Genomic DNA, 21,003 nt, shown 5'->3' with positions numbered 1-21,003 from the left:
GTGAATAGTGCATGCTGGGATTTCAGCATCCTGACATTGGTTGGTGTTGTGAAGGACATTGGTTAGGCCTTTTTTTTGGACAAGGTTGATAGTTTATCAGGAGCATTCCATTCATAAGCTGAGGGCCAGGTAGGAATATCAGACACATGATGTAGGCTCAGAGGAAATCCAGACCTATGTTGAGGGCCTCGTAGGGGGTATTCCAGTCATCGGCTGTCGGCCTAGTGATCTTAGTATTCTATTTTGTTTCGTTTGAGCGGTTTCAGAATGGACATATTGTTGGGATCTACGCGAGCCATAATCGGCCAGGAGGAATCAGAAGACCTTGTGAGAAATACAAAGGGAGGGTCCTTGAACCTCAAGTTATGTGTTTAGACCTAAGTTTCGTATATAGTGGTATTCTGATCTAGGGTATTCCATCCCGAGGATAACCGGACCCTATGATTAACTAGACATGACCTGTTTTGGTATGCCAACCTGAGGGTTGATCGAGCGAAGCATGTGAAGGATATGAGGGTATTCCATCCTGAGGATGACTGAACCCGTCGTGGGCATGCCTGGTATTCCAGCTCAAGGCTGATTGGGCTAGGTATGAGTGTTTGGGCTTATGATCCGGTTATTATATGTATGTGCTTTAGGAACCAAAGCAAACATTGTCGTGTTGATCCAAAAGGGTTCATCTCCCAATTTACATCTCGTTGTTCATTTTATCACTAGGAATTGGTTATCAGAACGAATTTCTCTTGAAGGAGTACCTAATCTCTTGTCGAGAAGAGAACTATAGGTAGAAGTGTGGGAATTGTGATTCCGTTTTCGGGTGAGAAACCCTAGGTTATTAGCAATTGAGTAGTCAGTTGGGAGATAAGTGCAATGAACTCGACAATGATCAAGTGTGGGCAGTCCATCAGGAAGCCAGACCATCTCGAGACTCCAGATTTTGGAGTGAGTAAATGTCATCATATTCTAAGGGATTTGTTTATTTTTCTAGGTTTTAGAACCCTGCAAGGGTTGGATATGGTTGCCTTAGAAGGGCTAGAGTTTTGGTCGGGGTTGTAGTCAAGTGGTTTAAGTTGTTTGGCCTGTAAGGAATGATAAGAAACGACTTCGAGGACGAAATCAAATTTAAGTGGGGGAGAGTTGTAACATCCCGTTTAAATGGAGTAATTAAATAATAAATCAAGAATCCTGGGAAGTAATTATTATGATTATTTTATACTAGTATATCCTAAGATCGAATAATTATTAGTGGGTTGTCTGTTTCGAGGAGCAAAATGACAAGATTTGAATCTTCGGGGGTTAAATTGTAATTTCGGGATTTATTATGCAAATGATTTTTTAAAAACAAGGGTTGCTTGGTAAATGTTGGGCTTAGATTGAAAAGATTTATGGGAGCAAGGGTTAAAAAGTAAATTATCGATCTAACATGAACGAATTTTAAGAAGGCGGGGTCTAATTGGTAAATTTGGGATTTGTTTTGAAAAGAATATGGCAAGGAGGGACCATTTGTGTTATGATGGGAAAAGCTGGTGGGAAACGGCTATATAGTCTCACTACCATTTAAACCCTAACCCTAAGACTCATTTCATCAGCCCCAATCACCTTATACCTCCCTCCACACCAGCTGCCACCCCTCCCTCACCCATCTCCGACGGTGCCTCCACAAACACTCCATTGGACCAGCGATCGATTGCCATCATGACTCCGACAATTGGATAGAAGTTCGACATCGTGACTGATGTCGTTGTTTTTCTCAACCGTCGTCGATGACGACGAAGCCGTTGTCTCCGTCGTTTGGTTCTTCCTCCTCTGCTCCGATCATCATCCGCCGCACATAGGAGGCTGTCCTAGCGAGTGTATGTGTTGTTTAACCAGAAAACTCGAGCAAACAACCATGGCTACTGCCATGGTGGCTGTTGCAAGTGACACTGTTGTTACAGCCACTCCGAGTCACTACTGCTACCGAAAAGCTGGTGGGAACCGGCTATGTAGTCTCACTAGCATTTAAACCCTAACCCTAAGACTCATTTCATCAGCCCCAACCACCTTATACCTCCCTCCACACCAGCTGCGACCCCTCCCTCACCCATCTCCGACGGTGCCTCCACAAACACTCCATTGGACCAGCGATCGATTGCCATCACGACTCCAATAATTGGATAGAAGTTCAACATCGTGACTGATGTCGTTGTTTTTCTCAACCGCCGTCGATGACGACGAAGCCGTTGTCTCCGTTGTTTGGTTCTTCCTCCTCTGCTCCGATCATCATCCGCCGCACATAGGAGGCTGTCCTGGCGAGTGGATGTGTTGTTTAACCAGAAAACTCGAGCAAACCACCATGGCTACTGCCATGGTGGCTGTTGCAAGTGACACTGTTGTTACAGCCACTCCGAGTCACTACTACTACCGAAAAGCTGGTGGGAACCGGCTATATAGTCTCACTATCGTTTAAACCCTAACCCTAAGACTCATTTCATCAGCCCCAACCACCTTATACCTCCCTCCACACCAGCTGCCACCCCTCCCTCACCCATCTCCGATGGTGCCTCCACAAACACTCCATTGGACCAGCGATCGATTGCCATCACGACTCCAATAATTGGATAGAAGTTCGACATCGTGACTGATGTCGTTGTTTTTCTCAACCGCCGCCGCCGACGACGAAGTCGTTGTCTCCGTCGTTTGGTTCTTCCTCCTCTGCTCCGATCATCATCCGTCGCACATAGGAAGCTGTCCTGGCGAGTGTATGTGTTGTTTAACCAGAAAACTCGAGCAAACCACCATGGCTACCGGCCATGGTGGCTGTTGCAAGTGACACTGTTGTTACAGCCACTCCGAGTCACTACTGCTACCGCCATATGGCTTCAAGTGACTAGCAGGGTTGCAAAACGCAAAGACCACAAGAAATTGTCGTCGTCTCTTTTCCTTCTTTAGCTGTCAACGGCGATGTGTCTCACTTTGAGGTATATTATGTAAGCCGCCGTTGAGACCATTTTTGCCGCCGCCATGAGCCACCTGGTGGGTGGCTGGGGTGCTTCTTCTTCTGATACGCATGTGTGTCGTGTGTGTGTGATTTTGTTGGCCGGAAATGTAAAGGACCACCATGGCTGCCAGCCATGGTGGCTGCCATCATCCAACCACCGCCCACCGCCACAAGGTTGGTCGGGTGTGTATGTATGTGTTCTTGTGAGTTTTTGCATATTTGAATATCATGTTGTAATTTTGTAATCCATCGGAATAGCAAAGAAAATCCATCACCACCACCGTTAGGTGGTGGTTGCCGCCTCCTGCCGCCACCGGCCGCCATGTCTGGGTGCGGCGTGCTTTGATTGCGTTTGGACCTCGTTTGGGGGATTTTTGGACAATATGAGCCCAAAGAAACCTTAGTTGGCCCAATCAAAACCTAATGGGCCAATAAGGCCCAATGTGTCGTAAAAGCCCAACCAATGGACTTATGAACTAGTATTGGGATGGAAAACCCTAATTAAGGTTTGGAAAACCCAGGATTATTATTATTATTATAAGGTCCTAATTACATTACTATATTTAAATAAAATCTATATTAAAAATAGTGTAGGCGTAGCTCACTTACAGCGGGTTTTTATTAAAAAATCTTCGCTGGAGCAGCGTTTCCGAGCCGAAAGCTTTCTTCTCGTAGCCGTCAGGCACTCCGGGGATTCCTTCTTGTGCTAGGAAGGTTCCCTAGACTTGGGAGGGGTTTAAGGAGGCTAGAGAGAAGTTAGAGAGAGAAAGAGAGGTTATGGTGAACTCCTATTAACGGTATCTTCATTTCTCGTTTAGATTATTTTGGCTAAAAATCTACTGATCTAAAATTCGAATCTTGGGTTGTGCACTGCTATACTAAATTTTAGAAAAATCATAACTTCCTCATACGAAGTCAGATTTGGACATTCTTTTTATGCACGCTCTCAGTTTAACATATACTACAACTTTTGTCTAGATCGCTAAGGCTAGAAAGTATTTTCTCGTAAATTCACTTTTTACGATTCCTGGTGTCGCGTCGGTTTTGCCGTAAAACTCCGACGGGTCATAACTTCTTCGTTATAACTCGGATTTTGGCGTTCTTTCTATGTACAGAACCTTTGTGACATATACAATAACTTGGTTAATATTATTTATTCTAAATAATTTTCTATCAAAAAGTCATTTTTGACGCTTATTGTCTCTAAAGTGACTAGCCCGGATCTACGGCGTTACAGTTTCACATTAGATGTTTTCTTTTGAGTCCTAGAGTTAGCTGACTTTTTCTTATCATTAAGATTAGTTTTCGGTACAAGCCTTTTCTTTCCTTTGATGACTTTCTCAGAGTTTGTCTTTCGTTGAGAGCGAGGAGTTTGGGTTTTATGACAGAAGCCAGACGTTCGGTTAGGAACTTTGTCTTCGGGACTGAAACTGGGCTTTCGGTTCTGAGAGTAGAAAGAGTTGGGACCGAAACTGGGCTTTCGGTTCTGAGAATAGAAAGATTTGGGACCGAAAATGGGCTTTCGGTTCTGAGTTTTGTGGTGATTGTGTAAAGGAGATTTGAACCTGGTTTCGTCACACGATTTGACGTTAGTCACTTTCTTGGTTGAGACAAAGTCAAGATTTTGTGACTTCCAAAACTATTTTCGCTCATTTAGATTCTTCATGTATCTTTGATTTCTTTGGTATTTTTGTTCTGCTAGTTGCTTCTGAGATTTATGAATATTAAAGCTTGGTTTCGTTTTCACCTTTTGAGGTTCGGTTGTCTTGGAGGATACATTGGATGCTTCCCTTGGTTCTTCTGGTGTATCTTTTGTTCCACTTGAGCTTGGTTTGTCAAAACTTGTGGGATTGTTGATGGGTTCAGCCACGTACCTACCCTTTACTCTCCATGAGGTTCGCTCTGACAAGCCGACGGCTTCGTCTGCATTATCGATAGGGGCGCACCAGAAGTAATTATCGCACCCTTTAGCATTATCTTTTTCGACCAAGATTTTCAATTCTGTCGTTTGTTTCTTGGTGACTCCTTCAATAGCATATACTTGATTTGGTACTGTTTGAACTTTCTGATAGACAACCGCCTTTTCTTTGATTTTCTTTGAAGTGTCCTTTGACAGGCGAGCATATTCAACCGAGTTTTCAGATATTAGTGGTTTTTCATTCTTGGTTTCGCTCTTCATGTATTCAGAACAATCAACCACATCTTCCACCGAGATTTCGCTCATATCACTTTCCTCATCAAATTCAGACGTGTTTTCGATATTTTATTTATTTTCTGAACTTAATTTGGCATTTGATGAGTCGAATGATTTTATAGTCTTAGACATAATTTTCAACCTATCATTTTCATCCAAAAGATTCTTAAGCATGCATTTGTGTTCTTTAGAGTCAATAAAGTTCTCAATCTTATCCAGTCTAATTTTGTAAGAGATAGAAATCTCATCTGAGGATATTATGGACTCACACTCAGCAATGACCTCATCCTCCTTAAATTCAAGGAAGGGTAAGATCATCTTATGAATATTTTTCCCTATTTCACAATCTAAGTGCAACTAAGTAATATTCGTGTATAAACGTTTTGCAATTAAACAATAAACATTTCGTTGCTTTAAAAAATTTAAATTGTCTCTTTGTAACTAAATAAGTTCGTCCCTAGCTCTAACTAACTCCGCCTCCTTCAACTCTTTCTACATTCTTCTCTCCTCACTCTTCAAAGACGTCCTGCTAAGTTGGTCGATTAAGTTAGAGTTCGTTAAGCGAGTTTGCATAAGACTACTACTTAAGTTAGAGAACTTGAATTTTAATTCATTTAATTCTTTTTCGTAATCTTTTACAAGAATTTTAAGAGATTCAATGATGGATTGTACCTTCTTGATCAAATGATCACAATCGTTGATCCTTTCACTGACAGGCTTGGCCGCAACTCATTTATCTTCATACACGTTCGGTTCCTCATGCTTACCTTCGGTTAACACTCCATCTGTCACCATTAAGCACTTCTCGGCCGACTTTCCATCCTCCTCTCTTGCCACAAATACTCTTCCATGTCTAGATTTTCTCACCTCTTCATCCTCAGAATCTGTGGACCAAACTTCGCCACCTCCAAACTCATCTTCATACACGTTTTTTTTGCACAATCAAGGAATTCATGGGATTTTTATTTGTCTTCTTTTTCTTTATTTCTTCAAGCTTTCTCATGTAGTAAGCTTCGTCGTCTTCACCATCCCTTTTATCAGCCATCTTCTTCAGCATACAATCCTTGGCAAAGTGGTTCTTCCCATGACAATAGTTGCAGTCGTACCCTGAGTCTCCCACAAGCTTGCTTTCCTTCTTTTCTTCATCCTTCTGAGAAGTGTTCTTTGTCTCTTCTTTCAACTTCTCTAAACTATAGCTTCCCTGCCAGTTTCGGTTCTTAATTACAGGGAATTTCTTTCAAACAAACTTCTTTTGGGTTTGTGACCATCATCGCATACTCTTCACTGGTTAAATCACATTCTGACATATCTGATTGCTCTTCTTCGTCTGCCACAATTTTGCTCTTAGAAACTGTAACAGCCAGAGTTTGGGTATGTAATTCTATTACCTTGAATTATAATTTTTCTGAGGGAACTCGACGAGTTGGTGCCTCAACTCGTCAAGTAGAGTCTTAACTATTGGCGCGGTTTTTCGACCGGACTCGACGAGTCGGGTATCTGACTCGCCGATTCGGTGCTGATTAGGAAAACCCTAATCCCTGGGTTTGGGAGCCTATTTAAAGACCTTAATAGCCTTCATTTGCAGCCACCTTGTTCCTATGAGAAACCCTAGAGAGCAGAGATAGTGCGTTTGAGGGCAAGAGGAGGCTATTTCTTCATCTTTTGTGTGGTTTTGCTTGTGGAAGAAGAGAGGATCCATCTAGAACGTGAAGGGAGGTTGGATTGGGGCTAATCATCTTGAGATATTGTCTTTGGAGGTATAATTATTTCCATTTCACGTTCATATAGTGGATTTCATAGTTTTAGGGTTTTTCCCTCATAATTTTATGAGATCTAGTGAGTATGAGGTCCTCTTTGGAGTTATGACAACAGATCTGGACCATGAGAGGTCCCTAGAGTCATTATTTCCCAGCTTTTTGCAAGCAAATAAGTAATTGGAGACTAGGTTGCCATTTCTAGTGTTATTTCTCCATTTGAGGCTTAATATGGATTGCGTGCACGTAAAGGTTGCACCTTTATGTTACTTTCAAGTGTTTAAGTGTTGGATCTATGATTTGGTTAAGCAGATCTGACCTCAGGAGGTTTTATGAGCGAGTCCATGGAGGAAACTTGTCGAGTCCATATGTAGACTCGACAAGTCGGACCGGGTTGCCCTGGGGTCCGACTCTAGTAGTGACTCGATGAGTTGAGGGGACTAGGGTCCAACTCCAGTGGTGACTCGCCGAGTCATCGTATTCACTTGGCGAGTCTGGTCAAAATAGACAATTGACTTTTAGGGTTTGTCAACAAGTGGGCCTTTGGGCCTGCAGAGGGGTAGAATGGTCTTTTACCCTTCTAGGGATTTTTATGTGAGAAAATCCAAGTTGGTGGAGAGACATTTATTTAGTGTAATTATTATCGTGACTAGGCGGAGGCTAGGCCAGTATTTCTGAGTTCGAGATTTTACCGAGATTCCCGAGGAGAGTCTTCTCATTATACATTACCTAGAGTGGTAATCAGAGTTATGTGTCAGTGTATCTTGTATGTTATTTATGTGTTGTGATTTCTATTTGATATGTGATATGCATGATTTAGAGTTTACAAAGTTAGGACCAGTGGGTCCACAGAGTTATGCGACAAAGAGGGTCTCAGAGAGATATTCGACCAGAGGGTCATCAGAGTTACAACCTTGAATGGTTGATACCTGTCAATGTGGTATTTTAGGGAACTCACTAAGCATTTATCCTTACAGTGTTTTGTGTATGTGTTTCAGGTACCAATGATGATCGCGGGAAGGCGTCGGCATGACCTGTACATACAGGCGGAGTTTTTGTTTATGTGATTCTGGGACATGTTTTTACTATGATCACAGTGGATACATTATGTTTAATATTATTTTACGAATGAAAGTATGTTTTCGAAATGAAAAATTTGTTTTGAAAAATCCGGTGTTACAAATTGGTATCAGAGCCTTGGTTTGAGAGATTCAGATTCGCTTCCGGGTGTATTTGAACTCAAACTGAGGATTTGAGGAAGTTTTCATAAAATAAATGATTTTCCCAAGAGTAAAAGAATTGAGAACGAAAAAGAGGAAAGCAGTGTGTACGATCAGCCAGCGCCCGAATGGTGATTTCCCAAAAATACCCTTGCATTATGTGTTATGAGAACTGTTATGATATGATATGCATGCTAGAGTAGGCTAAGTATTCTTATTAGGAGTAGAGTTGCCTGATTTGTGATGCCTTAGCCTAGGGAGATTACTGCTATGAGATGCTTGAGGGAAAGTAGTTAGCAGTGAGAAGCTAATGAGAGCCTACCGAACGGTAGCTTGTGTGTGCAGCAAGAGATAGAGTACTTGTGATATGGGATCCGTAGAGGGGGACTTGGAAAGAATACTGATGCAGTGTGGAAGGTAGTATAGGGCCAGTACTAATGGAAACACCGGATCAGTGAACAGTCCAAGTAGGAATCCTTAGGATACTAAGGAGCAAGTAGGTTTGAGTTATCAAGTGCGAGTATACTCGAGCGAGTCTCTGATAATTTTTATGTTGTATTTCAGAGACATCATGATTGGGACACGCCACAGGCTAGGGACTAGCGAGGGGAGTGTGAGCGATGAGGAGCCCCGCCAGATGATTCATGATGAGGTGGTTGCTGCCATCCGAGCTGAGATTCCAGAGATGTTCGGGTCTATCAAGACCACTCTGATTGAGACTTTTGATGAGCGGTACGCTGCTCTTACTGATGTTGTTGTTGCTGCAGCCACTGCAACTATTTATGCTGCCAAGGCTCAGGGAGGTGACGCGTTGCTGTACCGGGAGTTAAGCAACACGAAGCCACCAGTGTTTGATGGGACTCAGGATCCGATAGCCGCGATGAAGTGGATCTCTGACATTGAGGGGTGCCTTTACACATGTTCATGTCCAAAGCATCTGAGGGTACAATTCGCCTTGAACCAGATTCGCTTGGGAACGAAGGATTGGTGGAAGTTCGTGACAGCACACTTCACTTCTCAAGAGCTTGTTGCGGTGACCAAGGAGAGGTTTACCGCTATGTTTCGAGATGAGTACGTTCCCCCGGTGGAAAGGGAACGGTTGGCCTAGGAGTTCTTCACCCTCAAGCAGGGTATTGAGTCTGTTACCATGATTACCAGGATGTTTCACGAGAGGGCAATGTTCTGCCCTAAGCAGTTGTCCACAGAGCAGGGACGCATGAGTCGATATCTGAGTATTCTGAGGAGGGACATTCGCGAGTTCGTAGCAAACTCGACGTACCGGACATTTGCCGAGCTTCAGGCAAATGCTCGGAAGAGAGATCAAGCTCAAGACACAGGCCAGAGAGGTGGCCGAGTCTCAAAGATGGTGAGGCAACCGACTCAGTCTCAGCCGCCAGCCAAGCGGGCAAAGCCCGCCGATGCGAGGTCAGGGAACTAGAAGGGCCGCACTTGTGGTAAGTGCGGAAAGGGTCATGAGGGGGTATGTAGATTTGGATCTTGCTACAAGTGTCGCAAGGAGGGGCATATGGCGAAGGACTGCCCCAAGGGAATTGTAGTGTGTTTCCACTGCAACCAGACTGGCCATCGAAAGGCCGAGTGCCCATAGCTGCGGGGGTCGGTGTAGGGAGCACCAGAGGGATCTGCCTCTGTTGCGGTGCGAGCTACAGAGAGTCGGCCAGTGAAGGCTGAGGCGCCCAAGGCTCGCGGGAGAGCCCTTCAGTAGACAGCAGAGGAGGTCCGTGCAGCGCCTGATGTTGTGGCTGGTATGTATCCATCCATTTATTTATTCTATGTTGAGATATTTTGTTTATATTATGATATGTGTAGGTTCTTTTCTTGTGAATTCTGTACATGCTTGGTGTTGTTCAACTCTGGTGCGAGTCGGTCATTTGTGTCTTTAGCGTTCAGTCAACATGTCAGTATTCAGCGGGAGGCGATGAGTCGACCTCTGCCGGTTTCTATAGCCAACGAGCGAGCGGTGTATGCCAGGGATGTAATTCGGGGATGTGTTCTTGAAATCTTCGGTGTTGAGTTTCCGATAGATCTAGTTCCGATTACGATGGGGGACGTGTGCATTATAGTGGGCATGGATTGGTTGAGCCGCTTCGGGGCTGTTATTGACTGCGAGCGATAGTTGTTGACGATACGAGACCCTGGTTGGGGAGAGTTGACGGTATATGGCCAGGGTACCCGAAGAGAGTCAGCGTTTTGTTCAGCCGCCAGAGCCAGGCAGAGTCTTCAGCAGGGTTGCAAGGGGTTTGTAGCCTATGTGTTGGATACCCGGGCAACCGCAGGTAGGCCAAGTTCAGTTAATGATGTTCCAATAGTGCACGAGTTTCCGGATGTTTTTCCAGTGGAATTGCCGGGTGTGCCTCCCGAAAGGCAGGTGGAGTTTCGCATTGATTTGGTTCAGGGAGCAGCGCCTATCGCCAAGGCGCCTTATCGTCTTTCGCCACCAAAGATGCAGGAGCTATCCTCGCAACTTCAGGAACTGTTAGGGAAAGGGTTTATTCGGCTGAGTAGCTCGCCTTGGGGAGCCCCGAACCTTTTTTCAGGAAAAAGGATGGTTCGCACCGGATGTGCATTGATTACCGGGAGCTGAAAAAACTGACATTTAAGAACCGTTATCCGTTGCCGAGGATCGATGATCTATTTGATCAGTTGCAGGGGGCGTCTTGGTTTTCCAAGATAGACTTCAGGTCTGGATATCACCAGATGAGAGTATGTGATGAGGATATTCAGAAGACGGCGTTCAGGACGTGTTATGGGCATTATGAGTTCGTGGTGATGCCCTTCACGCTCACCAATGCACCAGCATCGTTCATGGATCTCATGAATAGGGTATGCAGGCCGATGCGGGATCGGTTGGTGATTGTGTTTATTGATGATATTCTAGTGTATTCTAGATCCCGAGAGCAGCATGAGGAGCATTTGAGGGAGGTCCTCGGGGTGTTGAGATCTGAGAGGCTTTATGCCAAATTCTCCAAGTGCGATTTCTGGTTACGAGAGGTCCAGTTCTTGGGGCTTCTTGTTAATCAAAATGGTATACTAGTCGACCCGGCTAAGATTGAGGCGGTGATGAGTTGGAAGGTGCCAAAATCCGCTACCGAGATCAGAAGTTTTCTGGGATTGGTTGGTTATTATCGGAGATTCATCAAGGATTTCTCCAAGATTACAGTGCCACTTACGCGGTTGACCCGGAAGGGAGTTGTTTTCTCATGGGGTTCCGAGCAGCAAACCTCGATTGAGATTCTCGCCAAAGATTATGCGAAGCCCCGGTGTTATCTCTTCCAGAGGGAGTGGAGGATTTTTTGGTATACTGTGATGCATCAATATCATGGTTGGGCGAAGTGCTTATGCAGAGGAGGCATGTGATAGCATATGCATCGAGCCAATTGAAGCCTCATGATGCAAGGTATCCCATTCATGATCAGAAACTGGAAGCAGTGGTGTTCGCTCTCAAGATCTGGCATCACTACCTGTATGGGGTTCGGCATACTATATACACGGACCACAAAAGTTTGAAGTACTTAATGGATCAGCCCAACTTGAATATGCGCTAGAGGAGATGGTTAGATGTGGTGAAGGATTACAATTGTGAGATCCTGTACCACTCGGGCAAGGTTAATGTGGTAGTCGATGATCTGAGTCGTAGGGCAGGAAATGCGCCGATGTGAGATATGTGTATGAGGATGACAGTGATCACCCCTGTGTTAGATACCATCCGAGAGGCCCATGTAGAGGCCGTGAGGCTAGAGAACTGCAAGAAGGAGCATGTGATTGGGCAGATATCAGAATTTGTGACTGATAACCGTGGGCTTATGACTTTTCACGGTCGAGTATGGGTGCCTTTTATAGGCGGAGCATGTGATGTTTTGATGGAGGAGGCGCATAGATCGAGATTTTCAATCCATCCCGGGGCCACTAAGATGTATTTGGATCTAAAGAGAGATTATTGGTGGCCTTGCATGAAGAGGGATATTGCGTGGGTTATAGAGAGGTGCTTGACCTATCGTCGGGTTAAGGCCGAGCACCAGTGGCCGCATGGCAAGTTGCAGCCACCTGAGGTTCCCCAGTGGAAGTGGGAACAGATTACTATGGATTTCATCACCAAGTTTCCAAGAACCTCAAGAGGTGTCAACGCAATCTGGGTGATTGTAGATCGGTTGACGAAGACCGCCCATTTCCTTGTTATCAGTGAGAGTTCTTCTGCAAAGAAGTTGGCAGAGGTATATGTGAGAGAGGTGGTGTCACGACATGGAATGCCGATCTCGATTGTGTCTGATAGAGATGTGCGTTTCACTTCCAGGTTTTAGAAGAAGTTTCACGAGGAGCTGGGTACAAGATTGCATTTCAGCATAGCTTACCACCCTCAGACCGACGGTCAGAGTGAGCGGACTATTCAGACACTCGAGGACATGCTTCGTGCCTGTGTATTGGACTTTAGAGGGAGTTGGGACACGTATCTGGCTTTGGCGGAATTTTCCTACAACAACAGCCATCATTCGAGTATTGGTTTGCCTCCCTTCGAGCTGTTGTATGGAAGGAGGTGTTGGACTCCAATTTGTTAGGGAGAGGTAGGGCAGCGGGTGATGGGTAGTACGGAGATAGTGCTCAAGACTATTGAGCAGATTCAGCAGGTCAGACAGAGGTTGTTGACGGCTCAGAGTCGTCAGAAGAGCTACGCGGATAAGCGTCGCTTAGAGCTTGAGTTCCAAGTTGGTCATTTCGTTCTTTTGAAGGTATCACCTTGGAAAGGTGTGATTCGGTTCAAGAAGAGAGGCAAGTTGGGGCCTCAGTATATTGGTCCATTCAGAGTGATCGCAAGGGTGGGCAGGGTAGCGTATTGTTTGGAGTTACCTGCGGAGTTGGGTTAGATTCATGATATCTTCCACATGTCTCAGTTGAGGAAGTGTATTGCCGACGAATCGGCAGTGGTGCCATTAGAGGATGTTTAGGTGGATGCGAGCCTAAATTATGTTGAAAGGCCAATTGCGATACGGGATCGAAGGATCAAGTTTTTGAGAAACAAGAAGGTGTCCTTGGTGCAAGTTCAGTGGCAACATCGAAAAGGGTCCGAATTGACGTGGGAACCGGAGATCGATATGCGTGTGCAGTACCCAGAGTTATATGCAGAGTGAGACTTCGAGGGCGAAGTCTAATTCTAGTGGGGGAGAATTGTAACATCTGGAGTTTGGGTACATAATTTTATTACCTTGAATTATAATTTTTCTGAGGGAACTCGACAAGTTGGTGCCTCAACTCGTCGAGTAGAGTCTTAACTATTGGCGCGGTTTTTCGATCGGACTCGACGAATCGGGTATCTGACTCGCCGAGTCGGTGCCGATTAGGATAACCCTAGTCCTCGGGTTTGGGAGCCTATTTAAATACCTTAATATCCTTCATTTGCAGCCACCTTGTTCCAGAAAAACCCTAGAGAGCAGAGATAGTGAGTTTAAGGGCAAGAAGAGGCTATTTCTTCATCTTTTGTGTGGTTTTGCTAGAGGAAGAAGAGAGGATCCATCTAGAACGTGAAGGGAGCTTCAATTGGGGCTAATCATCTTGAGATATTGCCTTTGGAGGTATAATTCTTTCCATTTCACGTTCATATAGTGGATTTCATAGTTTTAGGGTTTTCCCTCATAATTTTATGAGATCTAGTGAGTATGAGGTCATGTTTGGAGTTATGACAACAGATCTGGACCATGAGATGTCCCCAGAGTCATTATTTCTCAGCTTTTTGCAAGCAGATAAGCAATTGGAGACTAGGTTGCCATTTCTAGTGTTATTTCTCCATTTGAGGATTGATATGGGTTGCATGCACGTAAAGGTTGCACCATTACGTGACTTTCAAGTGTTTAAGGGTTGGATCTATGATTTGGTTAAGCAGATCTGACCTCAGGAGGTTGTTTGAGCAAGTCCATGGAGGAAACTTGTCGAGTCCATATGTAGACTCGACGATTCGGACCGAGTTGCCCCGGGGTTCGACTCTAGTGGTGACTCGATGTGTTGAGGGGTGACCCAATGAGTCGAGTGAGGCTTAGAAAGAGAAGAGTCTGTGGGGGACGATGGCACTCGCCGAGTCATCGTATTCACTTGGCGAGTCTGGTCAAAATAGACAGTTGACTTTTAGGGTTTGTCAACAAGTGGGCCTTTGGGCCTGTAGAGGGGTAGAATGGTCTTTTACCCTTTTAGGGATTTTTATTTGAGAATATCCAAGATGGTGGAGAGACATTTATTTAGTATTGTGACTAGGCGGAGGCTAGTCCATTATTACTAAGTTCGAGATTTTACCGAGATTCCCGAGGTGAGTCTTCTCATTATACTTTACCTAGAGTGGTAATCAGAGTTATGTGTCAGTGTATCTTGTATGTTATTTATGGGTTGTGATTTCTATATGATATGTGATATGCATGATTTAGAGTTTACAGAGTTAGGACCAGTGGGTCCACAGAGTTATGGGACAAAGAGGGTCTCAGAAAGATATTGGACCAGAGGGTCATCAGAGTTACAACCTTGAATGGTTGATATGTGTCAATGAGGTATTTAGGGGAACTCACTAAGCATTTATCCTTACAGTGTTTTGTGTATGTGTTTCAGGTAGCAGTGATGATCGCGGGAAGGCGCCGGCATGACCTGTACACACTCGCGGAGTTTTTGTTTATGTGATTTTGGGACATGTTTTTACTATGATGACAGTGGATACATTATGTTTAATATTATTTTACGAATGAAAGTATGTTTTCGAAATGAAAAATTTGTTTTGAAAAATCCGGTGTTACAAATTGGTATCAGAGCCTTGGTTTGAGGGATTCAGATTCGCCTCCGGGTGTATTTGAACTCAAACTAAGGATTTGAGGAAGTTTTCATAAAATAAATGATTTTCCCAAGAGCAAAAGAATTGTGAACAAAAAAGAGGAAAGCAATGTGTACGATCAGCCAGCGCCCGAACGGTGATTTCCCAAAAATACCCTTGCATTATGTGTTATGAGATATGTTATGATATGATATGCATGCTAGAGTGGGCTAAGTATTCTTATTAGGACTAGGGTTGCCTGATTTGTGATGCCTTAGCCTAGGGAGATTATTGCTATGAGATGCTTGAGGGAAAGTAGTTAGCAGTGAGAAGCTTATGAGAGCATACCGAACGGTAGCTTGTGTGTACAGCAAGAGATAGAGTACTTGTGATATGGGATCCGTAGAGGGGGACTTGGAATGAATACTGATGCAGTGTGGAAGGTAGTATAGGGCCCGTACTACTGGAAACACCGGATCAATGAACAATCCAAGTAGGAATCCTTAGGTCACTAAGGAGCAAGTAGGTTTGATTTATCAAGTGCGAGTATGCTCGAGCGAGTCTCTGATAATTTTTATGTTGTATTTCAGAGACATCATGGTTGGGACATGCCACAGGCCAGGGACTATCGAGGGGAGTGCGAGCGATGAGGAGCCCCGCCAGATGATTCATGATGAGGTGGCTGCTGCCATCCGAGCTGAGATTCCAACGATGTTCGGGTCTATCAAGACCACTTTGATTGAGACTTTTGATGAGCGGTGCGCTGCTCTTACTGATGTTGTTGTTGCTACAGCCACTGCAGGCGTTGATGCTGCCAGGCCTCAGGGAGGTGACGCGTTGTTGTATCGGGAGTTAAGCAACACGAAGCCACCAGTGTTTGATGGGACTCAGGATCCGATAGTCGCGATGAGGTGGATCTCTGACATTGAGGGGTGCCTTTACACATGTTCATGTCCAGAGCATCTGAGGGTACAATTCGCCTTGAACCAGCTTCGCTTGGGAGCGAAGGATTGGTGGAAGTTCGCGACAACACACTTCACTTCTGTAGAGCTTGTTGCGGTGACCTGGGAGAGGTTTACCACTATGTTTCGAGATGAGTGCGTTCCCCCGGTGGAAAGGGAATAGTTGGCCTAGGAGTTCTTCACCCTCAAGCAGGGTATTGAGTCTGTTACCACGATTACCAGGATGTTTCACGAGAGGGCAATGTTCTGCCCTAAACAGTTGTCCACAGAGCAGGCACGCATGAGTCGATATCTGAGTATTCTGAGGAGGGACATTCACGAGTTCGTGGCAAACTCGACGTACCGGACATTTGCCAAGCTTCAGGCAAATGCTCGGAAGAGAGATCAAGCTCGAGACACAGGCCAGAGAGGTGGCCGAGTCTCAAAGATGGAGAGGCGACCGACTCAGTCTCAGCCGCCAGCCAAGCGGGCAAAGCCCGCCGATGCGAGGTCAGGGAACTAGAAGGGCCGCACTTGTGGTAAGTGCGGAAAGGGTCATGAGGGGTATGTAGATTTGGATCTTGCTACAAGTGTGGCAAGGAGGGGCATATGGTGAAGGACTGCCCCAAGGGAATTGTAGTGTGTTTCCACTGCAACCAGACTGGCCATCGGAAGGCCGAGTGCCCATAGTTGCGGGGGTCGGTGTAGGGAGCACCAGAGGGATCTGCCTCTGTTGTGGTGCGAGCTACAGAGAGTCGGCCAGTGAAGGCTGAGGCACCCAAGGCTCATGGGAGAGCCCTTCAGTAGACAGCAGAGGAGGTCCGTGCAGCGCCTGATGTTGTGCCTGGTATGTATCCTTCCATTTATTTATTCTATGTTGAGATATTTTGTTTATATTATGATATGTGTAGGTACTTTTCTTGTGAATTCTGTACCTGCTTTGGTGTTGTTCGACTCGGGTGCAAGTCGGTCATTTGTGTCTTTAGCGTTCAGTCAACACATCAGTATTCAGTGGGAGGCAATGAGTCGACCTCTGCGGGTTTCTATAGCCAACGAGCAAGCGGTGTATGCCAGGGATGTAATTCGGGGATGTGTGCTTGAAATCTTCGGTGTTGAGTTTTCGATAGATCTAGTTCCGATTGCGATGGGGGACGTGTACATTATAGTGGGCATGGATTGGTTGAGCCGCTTCGGGGCTGTTATTGATTCCGAGCGACAATTGGTGACGATACGAGACCCTAGTGGGGGAGAGTTGATGGTATATGGCGAGGGTACCCGAAGAGAGTCAGCGTTTTGTTCAGCCGCCAGAGCCAGGCAGAGTCTTCAGCAGGGTTGCAAGGGGTTTGTAGCCTATGTGTTAGATACCCGGGCAACCGCGGGTAGGCCAAGTTCAGTTAATGATGTTCCAATAGTGCGCGAGTTTCCGGATGTTTTTGCAGAGGAATTGTCGGATGTGCCTCCCGAAAGGCAGGTGGAGTTTCGCATTGATTTTGGTTCCGGGAGCAGCGCCTTATCGTCTTTCGCCGCCAGAGATGCAGGAGCTATCCTCGCAGCTTTAGGAACTGTTGGGGAAAGGGTTTATTCGGCCGAGTAGCTCACCTTGGGGAGCTCCGATCCTTTTTTCAGGAAAAAGGATGGTTCGCACCGGATGTGCATTGATTACCGGGAGCTGAAAAAACTGACGGTCAAGAACCGTTATCCGTTGCCGGGGATCGATGATCTGTTTGATCAGTTGCAGGGGGCGTCTTGGTTTTCCAAGATAGACTTGAGATCTGGATATCACCAGATGAGAGTACGTGATGAGGATATCCAGAAGACGGCGTTCAGGACGTGTTATGGGCATTATGAGTTCGTGGTGATGCCCTTCGGGCTCACCAATGCACCAGCATCGTTCATGGATCTCATGAATAGGGTATGCAGGCCGATGCTGGATCAGTTGGTGATTGTGTTTATTGATGATATTCTAGTGTATTCTAGATCCCGAGAGCAGCATGAGGAGCATTTGAGGGAGGTCCTCGGGGTGTTGAGATCTGAGAGGCTTTATGCCAAATTCTCCAAGTGCGATTTCTGGTTACGAGAGGTCCAGTTCTTGGGGCATCTTGTTAATCAAAATGGTATACTAGTCGACCCGGTTAAGGTTGAGGCAGTGATGAGTTGGAAGGCGCCAAAATCCGCTACCGAGATCAGAAGTTTTCTGGGATTGGTTGGTTATTATCGGAGATTCATCAAGGATTTCTCCAAGATTGCAGTGCCACTTATGCGGTTGACCCGGAAGGGAGTTGTTTTCTCATGGGGTTCCGAGCAGCATACCTCGTTTGAGATTCTTCGCCAGAGATTATGCGAAGCCCCGGTGTTATCTCTTCCAGAGGGAGTGGAGGATTTTGTGGTATACTGTGATGCATCAATATCATGGTTGGGCGCAGTGCTTATGCAGAGGGGGCATGTGATAGCATATGCATCGAGGCAATTGTACCCTCATGATGCAAGGTATCCCACTCATGATCAGGAACTGGAGGCAGTGGTGTTCGCTCTCAAGATCTGGCATCACTACCTGTATGGGGTTCGGCATACTATATACACGGACCACAAAAGTTTGAAGTACTTAATGGATCAGCCCAACTTGAATATGCGCTAGAGGAGATGGTTAGATGTGGTGAAGGATTACAATTGTGAGATCCTGTACAACTCGGGCAAGGTTAATGTGGTAGTCGATGATCTGAGTCGTAGGGCAGGAAATGCGCCGATGTGAGATATGTGTATGAGGATGACAGTGATCACCCCTGTGTTAGATACCATCCGAGAGGCCCATGTAGAGGCCGTGAGGCCAGAGAACTACAAGAAGGAGCATGTGATTGGGCAGATATCAGAATTTGTGACTGATAACCGTGGGCTTATGACTTTTCACGGTCGAGTATGGATGCCTTTTATAGGCGGAGCATGTGATGTTTTGATGGAGGAGGCGCATAGATCGAGATTTTCAATCCATCCCGGGGCCACTAAGATGTATTTGGATCTAAAGAGAGATTATTGGTGGCCTTGCATGAAGAGGGATATTGCGTGGGTTATAGAGAGGTGCTTGACCTATCGTCGGGTTAAGGCCGAGCACCAGTGGCCGCATGGCAAGTTGCAGCCACCTGAGGTTCCCCAGTGGAAGTGGGAACATATTACTATGGATTTCATCACCAAGTTTCCAAGAACCTCAAGAGGTGTCAACGCAATCTGGGTGATTGTAGATCGGTTGACGAAGATCGCCCATTTCCTTTTTATCAGTGAGAGTTCTTCTGTAGAGAAGTTGGCAGAGGTATATGTGAGAGAGGTGGTGTCACGGCATGGAGTGTCGATCTCGATTGTGTCTGATAGAGATGTGCGTTTCACTTCCAGGTTTTGGAAGAAGTTTCACGAGGAGCTGGGTACAAGATTGCATTTCAGCACAGCTTACCACCCTCACACCGACGGTCAGAGTGAGCGGACTATTCAGACGCTCGAGGACATGCTTCGTGCATGTGTATTGGACTTTAGAGGGAGTGGGGACACGTATCTGGCTTTGGCAGAATTTTCCTATAACAACAGCCATCATTCGAGTATTGGTTTGCCTCCCTTCGAGCTGTTGTATGGAAGGAGGTGTTGGACTCCAATTTGTTGGGGAGAGGTAGTGCAGCGGGTGATGGGTAGTACGGAGATAGTGCTCAAGACTATTGAGCAGATTCAGCAGGTCAGACAGAGGTTGCTGCCGGCTCATGTAACAGCCTGGAATCTTAGGTATTATTAAATTATGTTTTTGGGGTGATTTAAGAGGGGACTCGGCGAGTTGGAGCTTAGACTCGCCGAGTAGGATCGCAGACTTGGTCGCGGGATCGCGACTGGACTCAACGAGTCCAGATATGGATTCGGCGAGTCGACGCTGTTTAGCGAAAACCCTAACCGTTCAGGTTTGGGTCGTATATAACGCATTATATGCCGTCATTGTTCGTCTTTTAGTCGATTGAGAAGAACCCTAAGCGGCTGTGGGCATCTAGAGCAAGATTGAAGGCCATCGGTGACTTGAAGAAGTTGTGGTGCAAGGAGGAGTAGAGTTTGGCTAAAGGAACTGCAAGGGATTCGAGTTCTGAGGTTTGGGGACGCAGAGGGTGCGTTATTCAGGTAACATTTCGGATAATCTCTGTTATTTTGATGTGTGCTTGGATCTAGGGTTTATGGAACCCATTTGGTGATTAGATGGATTAGTACCTTGTTACCCAATCGACTATAACCCTGTATTAGGACCTTTAGAGGTCCAGAAGGTCCCATGCTTGTGTATTTCGGGACAAAACTTATCTCAGGAAGCAGTTTGATCGACTGCATGGCGTGGACTCGCCGAGTCCGATGAACAGACTCGGCGAGTAGCTTGGAGATTGACTGGAACTCGTCGAGCTGTTCTTCAGACTCGGCGAGTGGATTCGGGGTGGCCCCGCGATTCTTCCACGAGGATCTCGTCGAGCCAAGAGGGATACTCGACGAGTAGAAAGGGAGCATCAGCGGAAGTTGGGGAGGACGTCTAGACTCGCCGAGTCGCCATGGCACTCGCCGAGTCCGGTCGAGTTGACCGTTGACCGTTGACCGTTGACCAGAGTTGACCTGAGTCTGACTTCTTAGGGATAGTCACATTTAGAAGATATAAGTGTTAATGAGGGATATGTGATATTATAGGGGGAGTTGTAGCTCGTCGGATTGTGCACGAGTGATTTCAGGATTTGCTAGCTTTCAGCATTCACGAGGTGAGTCTTCTCACTATACTGTACCCGGAAGGGTTTGACGGTGTGATCGGAAGGTCAGATACGATATGTGATATGTGTGCTATATGTGGTAAGATATTTGTTATATGTGCTATGTATGTTATGTGGGCCGGAAGGCAATATGTTATGGGCCGAAAGGCGAATATGTTATGGGCCGGAAGGCGTGGTGTTGATGACCGGAAGGTCAGGGCCTGGAAAGACATATGTGCGTAAGTTGTATATTGGGGAACTCACTAAGCATTTATGCTTACAGTTGTTATGTATGTGTTTCAGGTACTAGCGAGGACCGTGGGAAGGCGCCGGTGTGATCGATACACACTGAAGAATGCTTTTATGATCTTGGGAT

The sequence above is a fragment of the Lactuca sativa genome, chromosome 4 (assembly GCF_002870075.4).
Source record: "Lactuca sativa cultivar Salinas chromosome 4, Lsat_Salinas_v11, whole genome shotgun sequence".
In the NCBI taxonomy this organism is placed as follows: domain Eukaryota; kingdom Viridiplantae; phylum Streptophyta; class Magnoliopsida; order Asterales; family Asteraceae; genus Lactuca; species Lactuca sativa.
This window is presented reverse-complemented; position numbering follows the sequence as displayed.